Source organism: Eucalyptus grandis, chromosome 5 (genome assembly GCF_016545825.1).
Source record: "Eucalyptus grandis isolate ANBG69807.140 chromosome 5, ASM1654582v1, whole genome shotgun sequence".
Lineage (NCBI taxonomy): Eukaryota > Viridiplantae > Streptophyta > Magnoliopsida > Myrtales > Myrtaceae > Eucalyptus > Eucalyptus grandis.
Window position 1 is genome coordinate 50184297 of NC_052616.1, and position 5030 is coordinate 50189326.

A 5030-nucleotide genomic window follows, 5' to 3' on the forward strand; every position below is an offset into this window, starting at 1 on the left:
CTTCTAGGAAAATGGTAGAGTTGAAAAGCTAACACAGACTAGAGGTCCAGAAATATGTTTGCTTATCAACATAACCAGTATTTTAGCTTTTCCTACTATAATGGGTTTGGCAACCTTATCTATATATGCCTCTGCATTGTGTTTACTTCTTTGTACTCTTTAAGATGTTCATTTCTTCTTAGACCTCTGATTATCCTTTTCACCTCTCACAAAAATCACTGGGTTCCATCTGAAATGCATACAAGTGGCATGGATTCGGGAGAATTCTTCCAAATCTAGTCTTAAACTTGATTTCAGTCATGCACGCTTGAAGTGCAAGATCTTGGCTGTTCAACAGCACCCATTTTGTGAAACTAAAGTTAGTTTTGTCTATAGCATTTAGCACCAATGAAAAGATGGTTTTAGAGTTATAGTTATTCATATACATGTTTGCACCATAACAACTCCATTAGATTCCAATTGCTGTGCTAATTTTCTTTATGCAGTCACATCCCGGACACTGTCAAAGGTAAAGGAGTACAACTGACTTGCTCATCGGTGAAGGATGATGATACTATTCAGGGAGAGGTAAGAATCATGTAGATCATTGCTTTGTAGACCGTACATATTTTTGTAGTTCACATTCACCTATTGACTATAAAGGGGCTAGAATTGCATTACCAACTCGTCAGTTGCCAATGAAAATGCCGCAATATATGGAAAGCTGTTGTCATGAATCTTTCTGCTTGGACTAATGGCAATTTTGAGATCCAGATTCTAGTAACCGAATGGCATCTTACAAAGATTCTTTCTCCTAGAAAATGCTCTAGGATGTACATGCATCGTCTTAACCATTTTGATAATCATGTGCACATTGACAATGAGATGCTTGAAAGTGCGAAATGTATCCCTTCAGGTTGCCTAAACTTGTTGCTAATTAATCAATCTCCAATGTCTATTTGAGCCACAACATATAGAGAAGCGAAACCTCAATTTCCCTCCACTCTCAAAGCAGATGGGTTAACAATGATAAAAAGAGGTTCGGGCGCTATGACACTGAAGTAAACGATGCCATAATCCTTGAACAAGCTCAAACGACCTTTCAATAAAAAATTATCTATACCCAAAACCGACAGAAGTGTGTACATAGAGAATACCTAGAGGTGCGAGATAACTCTTTGTTGCAATTATGTAATTGCTTGTTCATTGTTCTTCATTGGACCTAAGGAATCTTGGCTAGAGATGTTGTGTTCAACAAGTTGCTAGTAAAAAAGTTCGGAAACGTCAAATAAGGATGCTCCACCCCCACCAAAAAAAAAAAAAAAACCCAAAAAAATGGAAAATGAGAAAATAATAGAAAGTTCTTCGTAGTTTTGTTGTATGCTATTGCACATCCTCATTATCGGTGAATTTTCATCAGGTAAGGGAAGAGTCGGAGCACTCAAGTTCTCAGTTTGTTCGACCTACGAGGTTAGAGTATACTTTAATTGCTCTGGTGGCATTTATATACTTTTTGATGTTTCTTATCTTTTGAGCCGTCAAGTTGATTTGTCTATGACACAAAATACCATATACCTGGGATCCCCTATGCCCTTAACATTGGAAGAATTGTACATGGGTAGTACACTGGGTTTATGCTTTTATATGGTCAAACCTGGATAAAACATAATAAAGGAAATTCATTGCTGTAAGTTTTAAATGACCCTGTATTTGGGCTCATGTCACTCTAGGGTGCACCGTCGTAGCTCAGGTGATGTCAGGCCTAAAGACATTAAGCTTTCTTGATGTTGATTTGGCCTGTGACAAGTGCAAACCCTGTTATCTCATGGCTGAGTTAAAAAATACTGTAATGTCATTTGAATAAGTTTAACACTCATATGCAAAAGGTCATTGGGGCAGTAAGAATGCACTGGCTATAGGTGTTGGTAGTTTTGGCTCAAGCACTCTGAAAACCAATCTTGTTAAAATGGAATGGTTCATCAAACGGGATTGTGGAACGATTTCCGTTCATCCTTGTTTGAACCGAGGTCAATTAATACACAGTAAAATTCGAAGAAAAACTCTCAGCCTTATAAGTTTTAGTCACTTCCTTATTTCCAAGCAGCACCTTTTTTCTGTTTGAGCTTGGATCATTCAATGCCTTATAATCCTGATTAATGTGTTAATACAGATATTCTGGGAAATGTCGAAAGAGGGATGAAGTGAGAAACTTGCAGCTTCACTTCAAAGAACCCCTCCCCTCTACTGTCTATACTGATAAGAAACTAGCCATTCATGTCGAGTTAGTCGATGCAAACACAGGCCATACTGTCGAATCAGGTCCAGAGTCCTCTGTTGAGGTAGAAGTTGTGGTGCTTGAAGGTGATTCCGGGACAGGTGGTAATGGTAACAGGACCCAAGGATTTGAGAAATCTGTAGTGAAAGGACGCCTTAAAGTGAATCTTAAGGGAGGCATTGGGGAGCTGCTTGTAGAGTTCACCGACGTTTCAAGGTGGAGTAAGGGCAGGACGTTCAGGCTAGCAGTACGGGAGTCAGAAGGTCGTAAGTATATTCATAAAGTGGAATCAGAGCCGATCTCAGTGAAGGCGGGTAGAGGAGAGGGTAAGTCCGTGGTAGTCTTTATCTTTTAGCTCTAAGAAATAATTATGTTTAGATTCTACTACCCTTAAGTAATTACAAAATAAAGTTTAATTTCTTAATGAAGCCTTACTTTATCTGAAAGCAGGAGCCAATTAACAATTCGACTGACCTGTAACTAATCTAATATAGAATTTAATCGACCTGTTTCTAGATTGTTTCCTGAAGAAAGGAGTACGGCCTTCTTAATCTTAATCGACCTTAGTACTTTGGACAGTAGTAAATAGAGTTTAAATTGCGCAAAAAGTTCTGTTTGGTCTGTTGATCTTAGCGTTACTGCAATTTCTTTCTCTAATATGTTCTTTTCGCTTTATAGCAAACGAGAAACATTATCCACCTCAACCTGACGATGAGGTCTGGAGATTGGAAAAAATTGGAAGGATTGGACCATTTCGCATTAAACTGGGAGAAGCAGGAATACGCTACGTGAGAGAGTTTGTACAGCTACTCAACACAGACGAGAAGAAACTGAGAGAGGTGAGATTTTTAGCACAGGGTTCTCAATTTTGGATTGAACTCCCTGAAACCAAGAAGAATGATGTTGTGTTTGTTCATTTCAGATTCTTGGAGCGACGATGACAAATAAAAACTGGCGTACCCTCACAGCACATGCAAGACAATGCCCTCTGAATGAAGAACGTGATGCTGACAAATTTTCTCCCAAGCAGCAGGTAACTGGGGAATTATCCTCTTTCCGATATTTGCTATGCAATCTGCGAGGAATAGCCCATGACCTCAGAATAGCAGTTAAATTTACTCTATATTGTCAGCTCATATCACATCTTTTGTTGCGGTGTACAATTGAATTGAGGTAGTTCAATAGAAGATACGGCCAATCAAGGAACGGTTTCTAACAATTAGGTGCATTTGATTATGTTGCATTAATGATCGTTCTCTGTTGATGATTGCATCTTTGAGTTCCTAAGAAGGTGTCTTTGTTGCTGAGTTGTTTCAATTAGCTTCGTAAATGCCAAGGGAAAAAACAAAGATGAACACAAAAGAGAGCATGCCTGATGATATTCGCTAACCCTTTTTGATTGGTAGAAGGAAAAACTACTAAAGGGACCAAGGCGGGGCAAACCCAGGTAGGAAAAAAGCTTAGCCCCAAGAGAGCTCATTGACAAGACGAGAAACCTACAATGTCGATTAAAGCATTTACATGCGCACATAGTTGAGGATAGTGACCTTGGAAATCTAAGTGGCCTTCTGTATTACGTAGTAAAAATCATACAACCAAGCACGTGTAAGTTAGAGAGCACGTTCAACCTGTTGATTTGGTGTCATTGATGAAAATCCAAGGCCCTCATTATCATGTTGTAGATTGAACGATTGGTACATTCACGTTGTAATTATTACTTTCCAAGTTTAAAACTGTACGAGTTGATGCATTTTAATTTTTCCCTTGTCCTTTCAAAATCAACTTTGCATCTTTACCCTGAGGACCCTTGCCTTGATTGTACTCTCCATTACACCCTTCGAGCACTTGACCTCTATGTGGCGGAGAAATGAGCAGCCATAGGCGTAGAGTGAATTGAGGTTCTTTCGATATTTTTTTATTCTTTATCTATGCTGCCCTACGTACTTACTCCGAATGCAAGTTCATCTATTGCAAAGCAATTGTAGCTTGAAGTCAGAGCGTGTATAGTGGAGATAAATACTTCCATGAGTCCAGCTTGAGCGATATACTGAATGTTTTTCTTCCAGAACCATGAAGATACAATCGGGAAAGCCTCAAGCTCTTTCCAAAATCAAGTCTCTGAAAATCCCGCCCCATCTCATCAGAATATGGCTCCAAGTACCTGTGCTGCTCCTGTTGTTCCGGAAGCTCCTCCGGCGAATGTGGGTTCCATTGCTGAAGGTACGCGCTCAAAAACACAAAACTCTCTCTCCCTATAAGCACATACAAAGATGTGGCCTGTGAGATAATGATGAAAATAGGACTTTCCACTCGATTGTTGAGCTTTATTACATAGAAGCAACGTGTTTCAGATCCTTATCATTTGGGTTCCGGGTTATATGAAGACGTTTTTTTATCCAGCTACCCCCTCAATTAAACTTGCACCTGAAAATGCTGAGAAATAGTTTTTATTGATGATGAACAAACAAGAAGAGTAGATTGCCACAGGTCACTACCGAAAGCAGTAATATAATAGATTCAGTACAAAGGCAAAGGGCAGTAATCAAGTACTTACATTCTGTCAAGGTTCAGTTTCAAAGAAGCAATCTATTTGGACATGAAAGATTTAAGAGTTGAAGTAACAAAATGACCGATAAGGACATGCAATATCGAGAATATTAAATATCTTAATGCTAATTGAACTAGAAGAGATATATTATGTAAGAGGTGCTTGTTGCAAAATGAGCACATTCAATACACTCTATCTATATGGCCATATATCTGTATGTATGTATGA

The 5030-nt window shown here is 38.9% G+C and overlaps 2 long non-coding RNA genes across 2 annotated transcripts; both read left to right on the forward strand.

Moving 5' to 3' along the window:
* The first annotated feature begins 483 nt into the window (after positions 1–483).
* LOC108958392 lies at positions 484–2574 on the forward strand. Its single transcript, XR_005551036.1, has 3 exons — positions 484–567; positions 1400–1449; positions 2150–2574. It is a non-coding gene; the product is annotated as an uncharacterized LOC108958392 (long non-coding RNA).
* A 452-nt stretch (positions 2575–3026) lies between these two features.
* Positions 3027–4468, forward strand: LOC120293372. Its single transcript, XR_005551135.1, has 3 exons — positions 3027–3093; positions 3177–3287; positions 4321–4468. It is a non-coding gene; the product is annotated as an uncharacterized LOC120293372 (long non-coding RNA).
* Positions 4469–5030: the final 562 nt, after the last annotated feature.